The following is a 22,462-nucleotide window of genomic DNA, read 5'->3' as shown; positions in this document are numbered from 1 at the left end:
CAGTCGTGTCCAACTCTGTGAGACCCCATGGACTGCAGCCTACCAGGCTCCTCTGTCCATGGGATTTTCCAGGGACTATTATTCAACTGTTTTGTTAAAAGGCAGAAATAGAACACAAAATGCCTACGGTGACCTATGAGAATGGCAGAGTAGTAACTTAGCTGACTTGGTCAAGAGATGCCAAAGACCAGAAGTTAAAAGCTAAAAGCCTAGCCTACACCAGACCCCCAGGATCAGCATTGAGGTGGGGGGAGGGTAACGCGTGGATGCATGGATTCCAGGGTTTGTGAGTACCCCACAGGGCATCCCTCATGCCCTCACCATGCTCAATCCTTCCACCCGTGGATCCCTTCATCCCTCACTGACGGGATCTATCCATTCCTCAGACTAGTGCATGGCACTGTCCCAGGCGCTAAAGACACAGAGCCAGTGGTTCCGCCCACCAGTTTCCTATTGTGTGAAATGAAGACAAGTCATCTTCTCAGGGCCTGCAGGACCCAAGGGATTGGGTCCCTCCTCCACAACCCCCATCTGCACTTCACTCCACTTCAACCACCTTGCTGTCTCTACTTCAACCATTTGCAAATGCAAATCTCTTTGCATTTCAGGCCCCTTGCTGTCTCCACTTCAAGTCATCTTTCAGGAGTTCATGCTCTTCTTCTACCCGGCATAGGACCTTTGGGCAATGCTGTTCCCTTCGCATGGAATGCTCTTTTCTTCTCTCTGCCAAGTTAGAACCTATTCATCCTCCCATCGACTGAGTCAGTCCTAGGCACTCAACTCTTACTATAGCTGCAATTTTACTTCTTTGTGCAACTGTCTTACTAAAGTCTGATCTGTTATAAGACTGTAAGCTGCCTGAGGGCAGAGGTCATACTTGTTTCTATCTCCATTGTTTACCCCATTTATTGATACTAGGTATTCAATAAACACTTGAAGGATGAAAAACTGAAGTATACCTTAAGAGAGCTCACACCAGGTGGAAGAGACTCTCTTTGGTCCTCCATGTAAGTGGTTCCACAGGCCTTTCCTGAAAGAGCAGTTTTTAGGGGGAGGAACTGGGTCCTCTTGACAAGGTCAGAGACTCTCTAAGAGGAGAAAAGACTTGGAGTGTGGAAAAGAAACAATTGTTAGGCCCAGTAAGGACAGGCACATGGTCCATGGTTGAATCGCAGAGTCACAGGAGCACCGTACACGGGAACCTGGCCATCAAGCGTCAGGGAGCAGCAGGCGGCAGGAAGCACAGTGCAGGGAGGGTGAAGCTCTTCTCTCAGGCCAGCTCCCGAAGACTGGAGATGCCTGCCTGGAGTGCTCAGTGAGAAGAACTCTGGGCAGACATTTGAGCTCATCTAGAAAGGGTCCTGGGATCCATTAATCATGTCTGCCCTGGGTGTAGATGGGATCCCAGTGGCATGCCTGTCACGTGCTGGCCAGCTCTGCTCTGAGGAGGCAGGCGGGCTTGTTCATTGACTTGCTAGACAGCTGTTCCCTGCCCAGTCTGTGAGGCCAAGTACTCTGTGGAATAAAGGAGGCCATTTCTTCCCAGTTAGTGGTCGTGGCTGGACTTCCCACAGCTAGATATTTCCATAAGCCTATATCTAAGTTACTGAGGCAGGTGTCACCTTTGGTCATTCACATTTTTCCAGAATGTTCTCTGCTGCTGCTGCTGCTAAGTCACTTCAGTCGTGTCCGACTCTGTGTGACCCCATAGACAGCAGCCCACCAGGCTCCACCGTCCCTGGGATTCTCCAGGCAAGAACACTGGAGTGGGTTGCCATTTCCTTCTCCAATGCATGAAAGTGAAAAGTGAAAGTGAAGTCACTCAGTCGTGTCCGACTCTTGGCAACCCTATGGACTGCAGCCTACCAGGCCCCTCCATCCATGGGATTTTCCAGGCAAGAGTACTGGAGTGGGGTGCCATTGCCTTCTCCAAGAATGTTCTCTAAAATACTGCTAATGGAGTCTTGTGAGAAAATGGCATCCTAGATAACAGGGGACCTGCAATGCCCAGGTCCCAGTCTTTGTGGTCTCAGGCTACCTGTGCAGCTATTAGTCAAACAAAAATGGAAGTTCCAGCACTAGGCTGTGGTCCGAGAAGCCATGTCCTCCTTTGACTGGCTTCTGAAGAAAGAACCCGGCCACCCTTAGTAGGCTGGCCACCTGAAAGAAAGCATTTGTTAAACATAGGAGGACAAAATAGAGCAGACAGCAGAGGTGCCTCTGCTGGGACAGAGATAGGTCCCTGCCTGCTGACCGCAGCCTGAAGAGAAGGCTTCTTTGATGGTGACCTCTCCAGTTCACATCTGACAGGTCAGGGGAAACTGTAGATAATTCACTCATTTACCAAACACTTCATGAGACATGTCTTCTGTCAGACACTGTATAAGGCCTAGAGAACTCAGAGCAGCTGGGCCCGGATACTCTTAAGAACTCACTAAGAGAGACCATCATGTAACCAGAGGACTGGGTGGGGACTTCCCTGATGGTCCAGCGGTTAAGAATACGCCTTGCAATGTAGGGGACTCCAGTTCGACCCCTGATCTAGGAACTAAGATCCCACGTGCCGTGGGGCAGCTAAGTCTATGCACGGCAACTACTGAGCCCTCGTCCTACAACTAGAGAGAAGACTGCAGTGAAAAATCCTGCATGTTGCAAAAAGGTCCCACGTGCTGTCACTAAGACCTGACACAGCCAAAAGTAAATAATTTTAAAAATAGAGGACTAGTTGGCACAAGACGCACAATAAGAGAGGTCTGTGTGCCTGGGGTTGAGAAAGGGTCACTGAAAGGGGCACAGCAGCTCCTATCAGGGAGGTCAGGGAGGCCCCCCCAGCCTGGGGCAGCCCAGGCTACAGAGACGAGTAGATATTCCCCTATCAGCCAAGGTAGAGAAGGGCCCTCAGGAGGAGGGGTGGCATGTGCAAAGGCCCAGAGATGTGGAAGAGTTGGGTACAGAACAACCCAGGGGAACTGGCACAGCATCTGAGGAAGAAATGGCACAGACGTGGCCGCAGAGAGGACAGGGCCACTCCCAGAGCGCCCTGTATGCCAGGCTGGGGAGTCTAGACTGCACTCAAAGGACAGCGAGGAGCTTCTGAAGGCGTTCAGACAGGGCAAGGTCAGACATGGCTACAGGATTCCTCAGCAGCAGTGTGGGTGGGGAGGGGTGAGGGAGGGGGGGCAAGCAGACAGGGGTACCAGCTGGAGGCTGCCCTAACACTCCACCAGAGACCAGTGTGGGGAGATGAGTGGAGACAGTGAACAGTGCAACCAAAAGGCATTTTATCTGGATAACCAACAAGGACCCTGTACAACATGTGGAACACTTGCTCAAAGTTATGTGCCAGCCTGGATGGGAGGGGAGTTTGGGGGAGAATGGATACATGTATATGTATTGATGAGTTCCTTTGCTGTTCACCTGAGACTCTCTCAACATTGTTAATCAGTTATACCTCAACACAAAATTAAAAGTTTTTTCTTTTTTTTAAAACAGCATTTTATCTCAGACAATAAACAGCAAAGACAGAGAAAGAGATCATAAACTCATGAAAGCCCAGCCTTATCCTGGTCTCCACTCCATATCTGATTCCTTTGCCCTTTCCCTAGTCTGTGCAGCTCTTAGTTATTAGTCTGTCTTCCTTGAATTACAGTCCACAGAGTTGGCAAATCACACATTTCTGTATTTCCCATCAGCCCAGCGCAGTGCCTGACATACAGTTGACACCTGACCATGCATGGATGGATGGATGAATAGTTAAATAGATGACAGACAGATAAGCTTTCATGCAGACATAGATGTCTCAATGTAATTTTTAACTGAATGAAAGATTTAGGTGCATGGATTGTTCTGAGCCAGTTGCAGTTTGGGAGACAAGTCATGATTCAAGCACCGATTATGTCCATAAAACGCAGGCTCAGAATTGTCTGAAGCCAGGAGCACTAGGGGAGGACCTAGCGCCCCCACCATCCCCAGCCCAGCATCACGGCCCCAGTGGTTGAAGTGCACAGCAATCACAGGTGTGCAGAGTGCTGCTGGGTACTTGTCAATCATGCGGCAGGAAAAGAGGCTTTGCCCAGGGGACAGGATGTGGCTTTTGACTGTGTGGTTTGCTTTTGTGATGAATGAAAGCGTTTTTTTCCAGCGAGGCTGGTGGAATTGAAACAATCAGTAACGGGGAAATGAAAAAGGCATTTGGGAGCTGGGACACAAGTGCATCAGCCTGGTTTGCCTGTGGAACCAAGGAATGCTATGCCTGACTTCATAAAGAGCCTGGGACAAATTGTGACCTAAAAAGGCTGGCCCAGGGACAGTGTCATATCACTTCAATGAGGCCAGTCCTGGGAAAGGCCACCCGGATAGTCTACCTCATCCTTCACCTGGAACAGGAGGCAGAAAGGGCCTGGCTTTGGCAGGGTGAGGGGTTTAATGCTCATATCGATGATCTTCATATTTCTAAGAACTTGTAGGGCAGGGTTATCCTAATTCCTGGAGACTAGCACAGATGGTGGAAAGAACTTGGACTCTGGAGTCTGGCAGAGTAGGATTCAAATTCTGGCTCCTCCACTGACCAGGTGTATCATCCTGGGTAAGTTAATTAATCCATCTAAGCCTCGCTTTCCTAGGGAGATAATATTGTAGCGCAAACAGAAAAGAGATGATATGAACAGAAATAAATCATATTTCTGTTCAAATAAATCAAATACAACAGAAACAGCACCAAATCATCATCTCAAAGAAGTCTTTCTTGAAACCCCAACAATAAGTAATGTCCCTTTGCATCATTCTCCATCATTGCCCGTTTTGTGCGTGGCACTCACCTGCATTCACACTCACCTATCTGAGGCCTCATCTGTGATTGCCTGACCCTGCTCCTGCCCACTAGACTGGAAGTTCTATGAGGGTGCGGACTGTACCTGTCTCATTCATTTTATCACTCATGATATCCCCCATGCCTGGAAAAATGTAGACATTCTTTAACTTTTGGGTAAATGAGTTTAACTGGGGGACATGGTGCCTGGCCCATGGTAGATGTTCGAGGAATAGTGGTCAGCGTGACCCAGACACCTGGAAAGCTCAGAGGCATGGAGCTGTGAGCCCACCTGTGACCCAGAACAAATCTCTGTAACTTGCTGTGAGGAAGAGGTGAGTCTCTTTGCCTCTAGGCCCTCAGATTCTTCCTCTGTCTGATGAGGAAATGACGGTCTAAAGATGTTCACTAAGGCCCTCTCCAGCATGCCCAGTCCTAGCTGTCTCTGATTCTCCACATGGGCTCTGAACTGAAAAGGACCGAGGGAAGAGCCAGCTCCATCACTGGATCCTCAGCTCTACAAACGCCGCACAAAACGACCCTGAGAGGCCCAGGGGCAATTCCTAGGTAGAAATGAGCATTGGCACCAGCCAACAGCCACCCTAAGCCCACTCCTTTGCTGCCAAGCATCAGGCCCAGAGGACTCACCAAGACTCATCTCTTAGTCTCAGGCCTGGTTTGAAAACATAGGAAGGAAGGCAGCCAGGCATGGAAATGCACCAGACCCTAAGCCAGGGGCTTTGGCATCGCAAGCTTCTCTGGTCCTCACCACAGGCTGAACTGATACCATTATCCCCACTCACAGACCAGGAGAGCATGCTAGTAACACCCCCTGGGAAGCAGAAAGTAACAAAGTTAAGCTTTCTGATTCCAAGTATCCCACACTGAAGAACCTGGTGGAGTTTAAACCTTGGTCCTCTTTTCTGTGACTGTTACTCGGGATATACCCCAAGTATAATTTATGGCAAGAAGATAGCACTAATTCAAGAGCAGCCTCTAGAGGAAACATTGTTTACACTAATGGAATAATAAGAGCACTGAAAAGTGCTAACACTTACAGAGCATTTCCTAAGGGTGAAGTAGACGCAGCGCTAAGCACATCACAAGCACTCTCCAGGTTTATCCTCACGAAAACTCAACAAGCAGGAACTGATACCATACCCACTTTGCAGATGAGCAGCCTGGGGCTTAGAGAGGCAATGTACTTGTCTGAGGTCACAAAGCTAAGAAGAGGTGGAGATAAAATTCCCATCCTGGTCTCTCTAGGCATCCAGCCTCACACCTCGCCATACCCTGGTGAGATTACTGGGATAAATTAACATTTAATTATATGACACTGACATTTATTGTATTAATATACTATTAATCACACACACATGAGAGGGAAGCCTGGCAAGGGGTTGCGAAGAGTTGGACATGACTTGCCAACTGAATAACGACAAATCACATACACATATCCAGAGCATACTGTATACAACGATTCATCCCAATACAGTACTTAGAATATGATCAAACTGAGATGAAAAGAGGTGAGTGCTCTCCAGTCTCAGCCAGCACTGACACCAAACAGATCAGGTCAATCTCTGGGATTAGGTCAAAGGTTCAAGATCATGGTCACCCAAGGAGTGAATACACCTTAGTGTCAGGCATTTACTGTGTGCTGGTTGGGGGCTTCTGAGGACAACCCCTGTGAACCATCCAGACAGTGCAGCCAGGGTCTCTAGAGACTATTAACAGGTTGACCTGCTTTTGGAACCCACATATTCCAAGCTCATAAAGTGATGCTGTCCTGGGTCATGTCCCCATCCCTGCATAGGGTCATGTAGGAATTCAGCTGTAAATGCTGTAAAGAGTGGCAGGTGGAAGGGCTTGGATCCTACTGAGGGCAACGAGAGCCTCCACTGGTTCCCTCTGAAACATACAAGTGCCCCGGGAAGGGGGAGACTTGTGGAGGACAATGAGTGGGTCCTGACCTGGAGTTTCCAGTCAGCCTGGTGCCCTCACCCCTCAATGGATCAGGCAGAATACAGGACCTGGGAAGGGTCATGAAATTACTTCTGCAGCAGGATGTAAAATGGGTTTGAGTGCTGGGGTATCCAGGGCTCGGCACCCCAGATCAGGAGATGGTAGTCCTGCTTTTACAGTCCGGACAGTCCTGGGCACATTCCTTGACATGTTGGCCCTTTAGCTGCCTCATCTGTAAACAGAGGCTAAATGCCAGTCTAGGCATGTGAACTCTATGTGGGAAACAGCTTTGCAGAGTAATGTAAGGGACCTTGACTTCACTAGATGGGTCAAAGTCATCGTTGTCATCCTCCTATTTTGGACGGCTTCATTGGTTGTGTTTGTACAGAACGGACCATATAAACAGCTCACTCGAAATGAAAGGAGGGCCTTTTCCCCTTCCCTGTCCCCTGACCCTGCCCAGAGCAGATCACACCACTGCCTGGAATCATGAGTGACCATCTCCCCTGCCAGAGAAAAATCTGTCAGCTCTCTTATTTGTCCATCCATTCAACCACAGGTGGGTATTACTGGAATTCCCTCTAGCGCAGGGCCCTTTGTGGTGTTGGTGCAGCACAGCTCAACTCCCTGTCCTTACAGAGCTGCTGCTCTAATACAAGACACAGACAAGGAAGTCAGAGTTGGCTCAGCGGACCCAAACCCTGACCCAGGAGATGAGCACTCAGGGCTGGGGACTGTTCTGCCCGGGGCAGAGCTCCAGAGCTGGCCTTGTTATAACTAACTGGGACACGGGACTCATGGGGAAAGCAGACATCACCCAGCCCTGGGCAGACCAAGCCTGGAACCTCCTTCCTGGACACCAACTGCAATGCCAGGCAGTCTGAGAAGGGCCCTTCCCAAGGGCCCTGTAAGCAATTATTCCTCCCCTAGACTCCAGGCTTCACCAAGAGACACCTGTGAGGAAGAAACAGAGTAAGATTCTATTGGAACTTCCCTGGTGGTCTAGTGGTTAAGAATCCGCCTCACAACGCTGGGACACAGGTTTGATTCCTGGTCGGGGAACTAAGATCCCACGTGCCTCAGGGCAACTAAGCCCATGCCACAACTACCCGGCCTAAGAACCAGACGCAACCAAATTAATTAATTTTTTAAAAAAGACTCAGGCTTCTCTGGTGGCTCAGTGGTAAAGAATCCACCTGCCAGGAGACATGGGTTAAATCCCTGATCTGGGAAGATCCCACATGCCTCGGAACGTGCACCGCAACAACTGAGCCTGTGCTCTAGAGCCTGGGAACTGCAACTACGGAGCCCACACACCACAACTACTGAAGCCCCTATGCCCTAGAGCCTGTGCCCCGCGACAAGAGAAGCCACCGCAATGAGAACCCCACGAACCACAACCAGAGAAAAGCCCTTGCAGCAACAAAGACCCAGCACGGCCAAAAATAAATAAATAATAAAATCATTTTTCAAAAAATACTATCCACAGAGCTGTCCTGGGCCCAACCTGGTCACTGGATTCCAGCCACCAGCGTCCTTTATTTGAGATTCTGGGGGATACCAGGAGAAGGGGCGGGGAAGACCCTCACCCCTCACAGAGGAAGCCCTTCAACTTTACCTGGAAAGCCCTGCTTCTTTGCTCGCTATCCCTGACCAAAGAGAACCATTTATCTTGGCAAAATGGGAGAAGGCCCTTTACATTCTGAAATGAAGTGTCAGCATGCAATGACAGTTAAGGTCCCAAGATACCCCCAGAGTCACTTTTTATTCTTTTCTATCCACAATCATTAGGGGAAAATCTCTCTGCTGCTTCTGTAAAACCCATTCACTGGAGGGAAATAGATCAATGAGAAAAGCCGAGCACCGTGTGGCTGCGCTGACAGCTCTGAAGCGGGTACACTCATTCTTCCCGGGAGCCCATGCCAAAAGGACAAAGGACGCTCGTTCCCACCCCCCGAAAGAAGAACTGGCCCAAAAAGTTCCTTAACTAGATAGCTATTTCTTATCTTTTATACAGCAAGAACAAAATCTCTTTCTGAGAGTGGCATATCTTACACTTCAAACAAACGTAGCTCTCGCCACTTATTTTTAAGTGCACTTGCCTGCTAAAGTGAGAGCAAAAAATCCAAGGGGAGGACAAGGAACGATGGTGAAGGTACAGCTGCTTGCAGAGTTGGCATCTCAAAGCCAACAGCTGCCGGACCGGGAAAAGGTTCCTGAGAAGAGACTGAAGAGCTGACACCCCAAGGGGATGTGCAATCCAAGTGGGAAGAACTTGACCTCTAGTTCTCCGTTTGCTTCCATCAGCACCCGGGTGCTCTGAGAATGCTCATGATGGCTGGGTGCAAGGGGAGGGCACGTGGGCACCAAAACGGGAGGGAGCTACAGCCCCAAGAGCAGGGGAATAAGAACAGAGCTCGGGACTTCCCTGGTGGCCCAGTGGTTGAGAATCTACCTGCCAATGCAGGGGACACAGGTTCGATCCCTGGTCCAGGAAGATCCCACGTGCCTGTGCGCTGCAACTACTGATGCCTGTGAACCTAGAGCCCACGCTTTGCAACAAGAAAAGCCACCGCAGTGAGAAGCCGGCGCACTGCAATTAGAGCGTAACCCCCGCTCACCGCAACTAGAGAAAGCCTGTGCGTAGCAACAAAGACCCAGCGCAGCCAAAACTAATAAATAAATAACATTTTTCAAAAAATAAGAACATAGCTCAACATTCACTCACTTGTTCATTAATCCTCCAATTATTAGCACCTACTGTCACCAGAGGCTCACCCTGCAGGAAGGCTGAAGTTAAAATAGCAACAAAACTAATAGCAGTCAACCACACTGGACTTGTACCCTGTACCAGACACTCTGCCAAGGACTTTCTGTGCATTACTTCATCTGATGGTCACAGCAGCCCCTTAAGGAACATAATAATACGGTTCTGCCTGTAGACGAGGAAATTGAGGCAGAGAGCTAAACCTCCAGCCCAAGACTATGTAGCTAATAAGAGGCAGAGCTGGGTCCATACCAGACCCACTTGTGTCTCAGCAGGAGAGGCACTGACCATCGATGCGTATCCTGATCTGGTCCGTGTGAACAGGCAGTGCTCACCCAAACCTGCACGGAGAAGCACAGGACACTGCTCCATGCCAGGAGTTCATTCTCCAGCCAGGAAGGAGCAGCGTCTGCATAAATGCAGCGATGGGGGCAGCTGAGATCTGAGCCGTGTTCAGTAACCACGGGCAGCCAGCCTGGGGCAGGACCCAGGCAGCAGGGAGCCCAGCCACACTGGGGCCTTGAGACCCAGGTTTAGGGGTTCAGATTCATCTAGAAGTCACCAAAGGGTAAGAATGTGTGAAGAGAGGAGGATCTGTTCAGAGGCAGGTTTTAGGAAGACTACCAGTGCACACTACCATTCATAACCCTAGAAGATGGGGCAAAACAAAATATTTAGAATATTACAGAAAAAAATAGGATCCATCTGTTGCAACACTCCAGCCACTGCTAGGTTATCAGACTCAACCCCAGGAAACCTGTATAGGCCTGCACGGCCCCATCTGCTGCCTCAGGTTCACATGGGCACCATGACCATCCCAGTGGCCCCACCAGTGTCTTCTGGGGTCACTTGGAGGCTTCTTCCGCGGCCTTATTCTCTAACCTCTTCAAGTATTCACTCTGACCGGATGGGAGGGAGAGACTGCCTGTCTTTGTGAGGGTCCTTATCACGTTGCACAAGATGAGTCACGACTCTGCCCTCTGTCCCGTCTCACCAAGGGCGTGAAATGCCTCTTGCTGGGGTGGAGCCCTCCCGTCTCATGGCCTCTGCCTAGCTGTACTGCACTGGGCTTTGGGCCCTGGCCAGGCCCTGGGAAGTGGCTCTGAAATCCCCCTGGGTCTCCCCACCAATGAGCCCGAGGGCTCTTCTTCCCTACACAGATTCCTATAGACTCCAGTGGCCAAGGAACAAGGGACACATCTGACAACTGTAAGGCACACGGGTGGATTAGGAGAGCACCCCAGACTACTGCAAACATTTTGCCACAAGTCACACCAGGGCTGCAGCTGAAAGGTTAAAGGTTGGCAGTGTGGAGTAGGCTGCCCCAACAGAGGTGGGGTCGAAATTTTCTGACAGTAACATCCTGAGTTGTGGGTCCGAATTGATGCCTGTCATTTTGGTAAGGATCTAGTATCATGATTGGCTCGGGTAAAGCCCCCATAAACATACTCATGAACATCTGTCTGCCCAAGACAAGTGACTTTTTTTCAAAACCAGAAAACTCACAAGCCTATCAAGCATTCACCCCACTGTCCTCAACAGGCAGACAGGCCTCTGAGTGCCTATTTTACAGCTCGAACCCAAGGAGTGTTGAGTCCTGTTTCTAAGCATGTTTGTTCACCCAGGCGGGGATGGGAGCATGCTGGGGACAACTCGGACCCTTGTCCATGCACAGCTGTTCCCACAGCTGGCAGATGTGCTGCAGCTGCCTGCCAGCAACAAGGGCCAGCACCCAGCAAGGGGGCCCTGAGCCAGGAGAGGGTGTGGGTGGAGCCACCTGCAACTTGGCTCCAAAGGGATGGGAGGGCTCCTCTCTAAAGAGCCCGGCTTTACCCTCTCCTTCCCCACTAACCCAGCTTCCCATCTGGGCACTTGCTGTCCCTCTCCTTGGGGGTGTTAAGGTCCAAGTCCAGGGTTTTCCAAGCAATTCTGAACTCCACATTAATTTCTGCTATTGCCCTCCCCACCCTTACCCCCACACCCCCTCCCCACCCCCAACCCCTTGCATGACAACCCTCCTTGGACCACCACCTGCAACCTGGGATGGTAACCCTTCCTTCAGGGGCAGGTTCTCCTGTCAAGGGGCATCCTCAGCAGGAATTGGGACATATTAATGCATTCACTCCAGCACTCTTGCCTGGCAAATCCCATGGACGGAGGAGCCTGGTGGGCTGCAGTCCATGGGGTCGCGAAGAGTCGGACACGACTGAGCGACTTCACTTTCACTTTTCACTTTCATGCATTGGAGAAGGAAATGGCAACCCACTCCAGTGTTCTTGCCTGGAGAATCCCAGGGATGGGGGAGCCTGGTGGGTTGCTGTCTCCGGGGTCGCACAGAGTCGGACACGACTGAAGCGACTTAGCAGCAGCAGCAGCAAGCACTAGCATGATTTATTTGAATTGACTATTCATAAAATAGTTCACAGAAAGTTGTTACAGACCACAACTCTGCAAGTGTAGCTGGTAGGGACAAAAGCCCATGGAGATGTTTCAGTGCTTAGAATTCACAACACACCTTCCCATCTGTGGCCCCCATTGAATCCCCATATCAGGGACATCCCTGTCTTTATCATCCCTTAGCAATTTGGTTCAAACTTTTCACACTGAATTACGAGTTGCCCACCTGTTTGACTCCTTCTCCTCACTCCCTCCCAAGACCAGGAACTATTTGAGGGTCAGGAATACTTCTTCTTTCCTGTTCTGGCACAGACGAGGTCATCAGTGTTTGTTGACTGTAACTGAATTCCACAGAGCCAGGTTAAGAGAATAGTAGTGACAGAAGGATCAGGGGTAGTAATACTAGCAAATACCTATACAGTCTTCCTACGTGCCCGACCCCCTTCTTGCTAATCGCTTTTATATAGATAAAACCATTAATTTGCACTCCAATCCCAGGTATAGATAAGTACTATTGTTATCCTTATTTTTTTAAACAGAGGAAATTGAGGCAAAGAGAGACAGAATAACTCACTCCAAGTTCACAGCAGGAACTGGCAGGGCTGGGATTTGAACCCAGGCAGTCTGGTTTAAAAGTGAAAGTGAAGTCTCTCAGTCATGTCTGACTCTTAAGCAACCCCATGGGACTGTAGCCTACCAGGCTCCTCTGTCCATGGGATTTCCAGGCAAGAGTACTGGAGTGGGCTACCATTTCCTTCTCCTGGGGATCTTCCCAACCCAGGGATCGAACCCAGGTCTTCCGCATTGCAGACAGGCACTTTACCATTTTGAGCCACCAGGGAAGCCTGGTTTCAGAGTCTGATCTCTAATCCCCACCTCTCAGATTGAACAGATGCAGACTCCCTAAGAAACAGTTTATTGTATTTTCTTGGAGGGACCCTTTAGAGAAGTATAACATGTGCAATGGGGAAATTAATAAAATTCAATTCTGCAGACAGCCATACAGAAGGAGACGCAGAGCCATACAAGAGCCATACAAGAGACGCAGAAGGAAAGTATTCCTTGTTCCCAAGCGGAAGCTCCTCTGTGCACAGAATATGTAGCTTTATACATAGCCAGGGTGCAAGGGAGGCTGCCAGGAAGAAATAAGGGAGACGTGGCTATCCTGGGCAAGGGCCCCAGAGCAAAGTGCTGGGGTGGGAGGGGTGTGCCCTGGGCGTGGTCACAAAAGACTGACATAATTATGGAGGGCATGGTGAAGTAGCCCAAAGCAATGATTCCCACACCCTGTTGTGTTCTAGAATCACCTGGGGAGCTTGGAAAAACCCCTACACTCAGTGCCTCCCCAGAGCATTAAATCCCAATCTCTGGGGGTGGGACTAAGGCACCAGTATTGTTTTAAAGTTCCCTGGGTGATTCCAACACTCAGCCAAGTTTGAGGACCGCTGGTTCCGTTTATGCAGTGTTATTCACAGAGCAGTCTGTTCTTCCATCCTGAGCTAAAAACATGTTGGGGGCTTTAAACTGGGCATGTTCCTTCCATCTGCCCGTCCCTCACTGTGGTTGACTGTTTGGGGCCATTCTGGGGATGTGTGTTCTCTCTGTTTTCCTCGGGAGCCCTTTAAAATGAAAACAGGTTTTAGATCATGCAGCTCCAACTCAAATTCCAACCTTGCCACTTCCTGGCTGCATGACTTTGGGAATGTTATGTAACAGCCAAGCCTCAGTTTCCTCATCTACAAATAGGGGATTGTGGCAGGCAGAGTGTCTCCCCCAAATGTCCACATCCTGAACGCCAGAACCTGTGAGTACGGTACATGGCAAAGCAGAATTAGGGAAGCAGATGGATTAGGATGGCTAATCACTTGACTTTAAATATGGAGATTATCCTGGATTATCCGGGTGGATACAGTGTCATCAGAAGGGTCCTTAAAAGTGAAAGAGGGAGACCAGAAGAGTCAGTGTTAGAGCGATGCCATGTGAGAAAACCTTGGTCAGTTGTTGCTGGCTTTGAAGATGGAAGGGCAGACAGCTTCTAGAAGCTGGAAAAGACAGGAAATGAGTTCTCCCCAGAGCCTCTGGGAAATGCAGATTTGCTGACACCTTGATTTTAGCTTAATAAGACTCATTTTAGACTCCAGCACTATAAGATGATAAATTGGTGCTGTTTTACGCCACTAAGTTTGTGGTAATTTGTTACAGCAGCAATCAGAAACTAATACAGGATGAATGGGAGTAAATTGGGAAGAATATGAAGATTTAAATAAGATAAATGCTGAAAAACTTGTAGCCCGACTCTTAGCACTTTGTAATTTTTAGTTGCTATGATCACTTTTATGGGCAGCCCAGGTGGCTCAGTAGTAAGAATCCGTTTGCCAATGCAGGAGACACAGGAGACAAGAGTTCGATTCCTGGGTGGGGAAGATCCCCTGGAGTAGGAAATGGCAAGCCACTCCAATATTCTTGCCTGGAAACTTCCATGGACAGAGGAGCCTGGCGGGCTACAGTCCATGGGGCTGCAAAGAGTCGGACACGACCGAGCATGCTTGCATGCGTGCATGATCACTTTAACCATCACCATCCTATCAGGGAGTTGCTACCTCCTGCATTCCATGCACCTGTCACAGGGCTGCCCACTCTCTACCCATCATCCCTGGATCCACTCCCAGCTCCTGAGATGGCTGAGTGGCTTCAGTCCCTGGCTGTCAGTAGGAGGCTCTGTGACCTTGGGCCCACACTGGTAGGAACCAGCCTGTCTTTCTTGGACAGAGCAAGAGGCTCCCCGGAGGCCTGTAGTGCCCATTAACACAGCACGGACCAGTGTTTTGCTTCCTGACTCTGTTCTTGAGAATTAACAGGAAATGGGGCGAGGGAGGGGAGAAGGGGAGAGGCTGGCGAAGAGAGGCCCCCAGGGAGTCTTCCTGACCACCAGCTAAGAAAGCATCATGGGAATGGTCAGCAAGGGCCTCAGAGACTTACTCTAAAGGACTAAAGGTATCCAGCACCTCAACAGTTGCCAACAGCAGGCAAGAGCTGGACCACCAGGCCAAGAGCAGAGGGTTGGGTTTGACAGGCAGGGTCTAAAATTAAATCTCTGTCAAGCCCCTTGTTTGAGCCAGGCTCGCATGGGCCCTTTCCCCAATTCTTGTAGCTGATGCTCACTACCCTCCTTGTGGCCACTATGATCTCATCCTACAGAGGAGAAAACGTACTGGGGCAGTTCAGTGCGTCACCTGAGGTCACCCATTAGCATCAGAGCTAGCATCAGAACATCATGAGATTCAAACTTTTGATTCCAACTCTAGAAGTCTCCACTCTGTACCATATCTCATTTTCCTTTCATAAAGGTCCAATTAATACTTTAGTCATTATTGATTTAATCCAGGGAGCATGAGAACACAACCAGTGCACACTGTTGATCGGTATCCACACCCTGAAGGGGGCCAGCCATGAAAATGTAGACGCTCCAGAAACCACAAACTAGAAGGCGCTTCAAAGAAATTTCACCCCAGATGAATCAATCTCGTGTTAGCGTGGCATGGCCACAATTGCAATTCTACATAATGATCACAAACCTGGATTTCACGTGGCCCCCTGAAATGGACCAGACCGGTGAGAAGAGGCCCATTCCCTCCCCACCATGGGCGCCCAAGGACTCCCACCAAATTAGAATGTTGCACCAGCCCTGGGAACTAAATTTATCCTGAAACGACACCCAGATCAGAATGTTCTCGGCTAGAAGAGATCCTGTCCCTCATTGTCCTCCTCTCTTTTTCCAGAGCCAGGCAGTATCGGCTGTCAATTCAGCCCCGTCCACTCATTCTGAAAGCCACACACATCCATGAGGCCAGCCCACAGTGACAGGCATCCCACGTGTAGATACAAAGGGCAGGAAAGGTTGAAACGAGCAAGAAAGGAGAGCAGAGAAGACGGAAGAGAAGGTGGAATGAGGCAGACCTAGATGATGCTGATAAGAGGTTTGAAAAGACACTGAGAAGAGGGGGAATAAATGGCACAGACGCAGGGTGACTGTGACAGGCTCTTCCAGGATAAGCTAACAGGGGCAGGAATGGTGCCTGTCTGAAGTCAGTGGCTCCTTTTCAAGCCTCAGGCAGCATGTCTCCTCCTCCATTTCCCTGGCGTTTGGACTTTTCAAACTCACTACAAACTGAGACGCTCCCACATCAGCCTCAGGTGATATCACTGCTCCTGCAGGTGACAAGTTGGGCCTTGGGGACAGGAGCCCGCCCTGCCAACACTCCAGGAGGGTGGCCGTTCCCGCCACACCCCCTCCCCAATGCCGCAGGCAGAGGAAGGCCGAGAACTCCCTGCCTGAGGGAGGCTGCTGGGGAGCTGTGTATATTTAGGTAGAGGCTGGATTAGGGAACAATAAGAGCGAAACTGTAAAATCCTGAGGTTCTTGTAAATCTCATCAGTGCAGTTAAGCATCTAAAAAGATCTGACAGAACAAGACAAACCGGGCTCCCCAAGAGGCCCTGGCTCCTGGTGGGGTCGTGTTCCGTCAATGAGATCACAGAACCCCAGGTTCTGGAGGGGTATTTTTTCATTCCTCTCCGTGTCGAACAAGAGCTTACCAGGTAGCTGTCATCTTTATGTCTAAAGATCCCCCAAGGAAAGAGCTCTTCATCGTTTCCTCAAGCTCAATGGTGTGCTTTAAAGTCAGAGCAGGTGCTTAAGCTTGCAGAAGGGGTGGGGGGGTGGCTTTCCACCAAAATCTCCACTAGTCCCCCCTCCACCAGTCCTCCCATCCCCACCCCCACCTCTGGTCTTAACGCTGACTACTGATGCTTTCTCAATCTTACATAAAATGCTTTGCTGATGCAACTTGGGGATCAATTGTCTGGCTTCCTTCCCCAGCCCCCCACCAGATCTGTGAGCCCTTTCGGATAAACAGTTAAGGACTGGTGCCTCTGTAGACAAGGATGCCCCATCTCTCCTGATCTTGCTTGCCAGGTTCTGGGTCCAGCCTTTTTTTTTTTTCTTAATAATCTTATTTATTTTTTCTTCATTGCTGTGCAGGCTTTTCTCTAGTTGCAGCAAGCAGTGGCCACTCTGGCTGAAACGCAAAGGCTTCTCATTGCGGTGACCACTCTTTTTGCGGAGCACTGGTTCTGGCGTGCTCGGGCTTTAGTAGTTGTGGCATGCAGACTGAGTAGTTGCAGCTCCCGGGCTCCAGAAGACAGGCTCAGGAGCTGTGGCACACGGGCTCAGAGGCATGTAGGGTCTTCCCGGCCCAGCGATCAAACCCGCATCTCCTGCACTGGCAGGTGGACCCTTCACCCCTGAGCCTCCAGGGAAGCCCCTCAGCCTTTCCATTTGTTCTCGCTTCCAACCACTGCCTTTATGGCCAGATGTATCCCTCCCCTTTCCTAGAAGCCCTGAGTTTCCCCCCACCCACCTCCTCATCTTCTCCAGCAGGTCTCTTTCCCTCAAGGCCCTTACCCCGCCCACATCTGCAGAAACTGCACCCAGCCTTCAAGGCCCAACTCAAAGTCCCCGGAGGCAGCGGCCTCATTTCCACCCCCGGGGAAGGCCCTGGTGTACCCACACCCGAACTCGCAGCTCAGCCCCCAGCACTTGGCACCCCAGGCGGTGAGTATCTGAGTGCTTATCTACCCATTGGATCACACGCCTGCTTAGGGCAGGGGCCTTGCCGTCCACGTGGTGCCAGGCTCATAACAGACCTTCAATAGCTCTGTGTCAGATAAATTAATCACCTTTTGTCCAGTCCTCAGGGGAGGCGGAGAGCGGTTGCTATTTCTAACAGCAGCAGGAAGGCAAATATGGCCCTGCCCTCCCCCTACTCCCCCTCACTCCACACACACACACCCGAAAGTGGTCATTTCTCTCTGATCTCAAATCAACAAGGATTCTAGTACATTCTGGCAAGAGGCACAAGAGAGAGCCGAGAGGCGCCTTGGAGAGCACGTAGCTCCCCACCCTGGTTACACAAATGGAGGACCTGAGGGTTGCGAGAGGCAGGGTGTGTGGGCACACACAGAGGACCAGCGTCAGGGGCTCACCCACCTCCCCCACGGAGCAGCCGAGGGGTGTTGAGCTCAGAGGCCGCGGCCACTCTGCACCTGGCGGGTGGCTCCACCGTGGCTGCTCGCTGATCTCTGGTTGTGCCTGCGGCCAACACAGCCACTGGTCAGCAGTCACGGCCAAGTCCAGCTGCTGCAGCCGAGAGTGGCTTCAGGAATGTTGGAGTCCGGGCAGCACTCTCCTATGACGCAGGCTGCTGGGACAGCGTTGTGACGACCCAATCCTGCCAGTGGCCAAACACCTACCTCGCCCTTTCATTCACAGATGGTGAGGAGCACAGAGACGGGGTCCACTGGGCAGCTCACGACTCCTGTCCCACACCGGACCACCGCTCAGTGAGCGCTGACGTGGTGTGCACACACGGCTGGGCTCGTGAGGGAAGGTGGGTAGGAGGGCGCATAACGCCACAGCCTAGGGGGAGGCCACGAAATGTTTAGAATGAGAAAGATCTGCAAAGCCTTGAATTTCTTCTTCTCTATATCCCCTGCCTTTAACTCAACAAAAGGAAGTTTACTTCCCCAGATTCCATTTCTGGTGCCACATTTGTATCAATGGCTTGCATGAAGCTGTCACAGTCAAGCTTATCAAATGTGAGAAGACATGAAGCCAGGAGAGCCCCAAACACAGGCTGCTGAGCGAGATGCTAAAAGACCCAGATAGACTAGAGTGAAGGGCTAAACCAAATGAACGTGGGGAAAAGGCACAGATGCAAATGACAGGTGCCACTCTCGTCCCCAAAAGCCAACTAGACAAGCAAGGGTGGGAGCTTGGGGACAAGGGGGTGGAGGCCTGCGGCTTGGCTTGGCAGCTCTGTGTAGAGGACAGAGGGTTTTAGCAAACATTCCATTCAACGTGGGCTAAGGGGTTACCGTCCGAGTCGGGGCACTAGCTGTCCTTGGCTGTAGAAATGGAATGAGCGGCGGTCCTCTGTCCTGAGCAGCTCACACCCCCAGGCAGGTGCAGAGGGAGGGCACTGCGCAGAGCAGTGGGCAGGATGGAGACAGGGCTCTGATGACTGCCAGGGAAGCAGGGAATGTCTCATATAGGCAGCAGAAGACAATGGGAAGTCCTGTGTCCAATCCAAGGGGGCTTCAGTGTGAAACTGTTGACCCCTTACCACAGGGACAGTTGGAAGGAGGAGGAAGGAGGGCTGGGGAAACTGAGCAGGCTGCTGACGCCTGATGCACCCAGGACACTGGCAACCAAAGGCGCCGTGTCCAAAGGGAAGGCCAGGCGCAGCCCAGATAGGCGCTGACTAGTCCTGAGGGCCAGAAAGTGAAAGTGAAAGTCACTCAGTCGTGTCCGACTCTTTGCGGACCCCATGGAGTATACAGTCCATGGAATTCTCCAGGCCAGAACACTGGAGTAGGTAGCCATCCCCTTCTCCAGGAGAGCTTCCCAACCCAGAGATCGATCCCAGATCTCCCACATTGAAGGCAGATTCTTTACCAGCTGAGCCATCAAGGAAGCCCTGAGGGCCAAGCGGCTAGCAGAGAAGTAGGAGCCAGTCTCTTAGAGGGTGGGGGTTGGAGGAGGACAAAAAAGAGCAAGACCCAATAGGGCACCCAGCCAGGCAGCCAGAGCTTCAAAGAAGGCTCTAGCCAAGCAGGGATCAGGAGGGAAAGCAGGGAAACCAAAGGATCATCCAGTCTTGATGGAAAGCCACTTAGAATTGGCAGCCCCTAGCTCCCTGAGGGTGCTGGACCTCATCCCTGGGGTAGGCCTGGGACCCAAGGGGAGGACAAGAGGGCAATTAGCATAAGGAAGGGATTTCTTTCTTTCTTTAACTCTTTATTTGGTATTGGGGTATAGTTTCAGATGAACAGTGAAGGGACTTGCCTTACATATACATGTGTCTGTGTGTGCATGCAAAGTTGCTTCAGTTGTGTCGGGCTCTTTGCAACCCTATGGACTGTAGCCCGCCAGGCTCCTCTGTCCATGGGATTCTCCAGGCAAGAATACTGGGGTGGGTTGCCAAGCCCTCCTCCAGGGGATCTTCCCAACTCAGGGATCAAACCCAGGTCTTATGTCTCCTGCATTGGCAGGCAGGTTATTTACCACTAACGCCATCTGGGAAGCCTCATAGATGTATCCATTCTCCCCCAAATTTCCCTGCCAAGGGAAAAGGTTTCTAACAGGCAGAGGGGCCACCATAGGGCAGCAGAGGCTGGGGCTCCCTCCTGGAACTGGGGCTAAGGGCCTGGGGTGCTGCCGCAGGGTTGAACCAATAGCGTCTGGGTTGTTGTTCTGCCCTGGGCTTTGTCATGTCCGCTCTTGCCCTTTTTTGGAGAGGAGTCCCCAGTGGGTGAGCCCAAATTTCAAGCTGCCTTCTTATCCTGCAGGAACTAGGGGCAGGAGGGACAGACCGAGGATGGAGCTCTCACCTAACGAGAGCTTAACGGGCCTGGAGATAGTCCACTCGAGTCAGCTCTGCCTCTCAGCCGCCACATGACTTTGGCCATGTCACTTACCTTCCTAGACCTCAGTTGTCCTATCTGTAAAGCAGGGATAATAACAGAATTCACTTCACAGGACTGACCTGAGGATCCACTGAGATCATACAGGACACAATTTCTGGCACATAAGAGATCAACAAACAGAGCCTTGGCCTTCTTGTCTTTTGTGGGCTTACAAACCTTTTTTCAAATCTAAACTTGGAAGCAGAACCTGGGCATGTGATATAAGGGTGTCAAGACGGGGTGAAGGTAATTTCAGGGACTGACACAGTGAGGGGGGTATGCTGGTAGGAGATGCATGTGTGAAAAAAGCCCCCAGACTCAGAGGGGGAGCCCACACACCCATGAGCCATCAGGTGCCTGAAGGTTACATAAAGGTGACAAAGTCAGGACTTCCGTAGTAAGCCAGTGGTCAAGACTTTGCCTTCCAATGCAACGGGTACAGGTTCAAACCCTCGTCTGAGAGCTAAGATCCCACGTGCCTCATGGCCAACAAACCAAAACCTAAAACAGAAAAAAAAGTTTAACAAATTCGATAAAGACTTTAAAAATGGTCTATGTAAAAAAAAAAAAAAAACTTAAAAAAAACTGACAAAGTCAGTTCTGAAGATGCACGGTGGTGATGGCTACGCAACAATATACCTGAACTTACTCCCACTGACTGAACTGTACACTTAGAAATGGCTAACATGGTAAGTTTTACATATCCATTTACAACAATTAAAAAAAAATTAGTGACAAAGTTACAACCGGGGCCCAGGGTCCCTCCCACACAGCCACCAGCTTTGTACCAGTGATGTGTTCAGAGGAAATGGAATTCTGCTGGATTGAATCGTATTGAATTCTTTAATTCCAAGATAAACTCGGCACATTTCATCTCTTTTCCAATTATTAGGTTTGGGAGAATTTGAGCCGTGGTGATTTTGCCATCCATTCTCTTAAAAACAAAAAGATGTCATTTTACCAGGTTCCTGCTGAACAGAGAGACTAGAATTATCAGCATTTTCTTGGTCGTATAATGCAATGAAGTCTCCAAACAGTAAAAATTCTACCATGCCTTCCAATTTCCCAAACCCTCAGAGAGTCGATTATCTTTAGCTCAGATTTAGAATCACTGCAGTCCTACTACATACAGCCCCCCTTACAAGCACAGCAGGGACAGCCACTGAGACAGTTATGAGGAAGCATGGCCCTCGTGGAGTTCATAACCAAGCAAGACGTGTCCTAATCGGGAGGAAGCCCTGGGACCCTGTGGTGCTTTCCAAACACACATCCCCAGGCAGTGGGGTTCCCTAGCCTGCAGGGTCCAGAACATGGCACAGGGGATCTGACGCCCATCCCTAATGTAGAGCAGGGATGAAGAGATCATCATCTGAAAACAGTACCGACCACAGTACAAAAGCAGCATGGTCCAGCGGCTAAGACTCCACGCTCCCAGTACAGTGGGCCCAGGGTTCTATCCCTGGTGAGGGAACTGGATCCCATGTGCCACAACTAAAGGATCCTGCATGCTGCAACTAAGACCCAGCACAGTCAAATACATACAAAAATATTTTGAAAAGAACAATACAAAACAGAATGAATTAACTGAAAAAGTCATGGACAGTGCACATCTGCACTCACAGGGAAACAGAATATTCTATTAAGTTGAACATGTGCTCCCCAGTGACTTTGAAGAAGTGGGAGTTTGTATTCATGGAAAGGAGGTTGGAACTGAGTGCTGAGGAAGGGAATTTGGTCACTGACTTTAATTATCCTAAAAGCTTTAAGATGTCTGACCAGATTCTATTTGTAAGAGACTTAAGAGGAGTCACCTTTAAACTTAAGTATGTTGGAGCCAAGGAACTGTCCTTTTGATTGTTTGCTATTTCAAGTTCAAGGCTATACTAAGGGGATAGCCAGCTCCCTTTGCGGACAGAAAAGGGAGGCAGTTAGGAGAAGGGACAGGTTGCTTGGACAGTCCCACACAAGGGCCTCCTGAATGCAAACTTCATCCGTTCTTGC

The 22,462-nt window shown here is 50.3% G+C and overlaps 1 protein-coding gene across 5 annotated transcripts in view; it reads right to left on the bottom strand.

The window, feature by feature from the left end:
- Positions 1 to 22,462, bottom strand: part of KCNN3 (potassium calcium-activated channel subfamily N member 3) — a 187,652-nt gene that overhangs the window by 97,354 nt on the left and 67,836 nt on the right. Inside the window, exon 1 of one of the 5 annotated variants that reach the window (XM_061404659.1) lies at positions 17,985 to 19,930. The exons of the other annotated variants lie outside the window; for them this stretch is intronic. The gene's annotated coding sequence lies outside the window, so the exon portion shown is untranslated. Of the gene's footprint in view, positions 1 to 17,984; positions 19,931 to 22,462 lie in introns of those variants that run through there. 5 annotated transcript variants of the gene reach the window in all.

The sequence above is a fragment of the Bos javanicus genome, chromosome 3 (genome assembly GCF_032452875.1).
Source record: "Bos javanicus breed banteng chromosome 3, ARS-OSU_banteng_1.0, whole genome shotgun sequence".
Lineage (NCBI taxonomy): Eukaryota > Metazoa > Chordata > Mammalia > Artiodactyla > Bovidae > Bos > Bos javanicus.
This window is presented reverse-complemented; position numbering and strand designations above follow the sequence as displayed.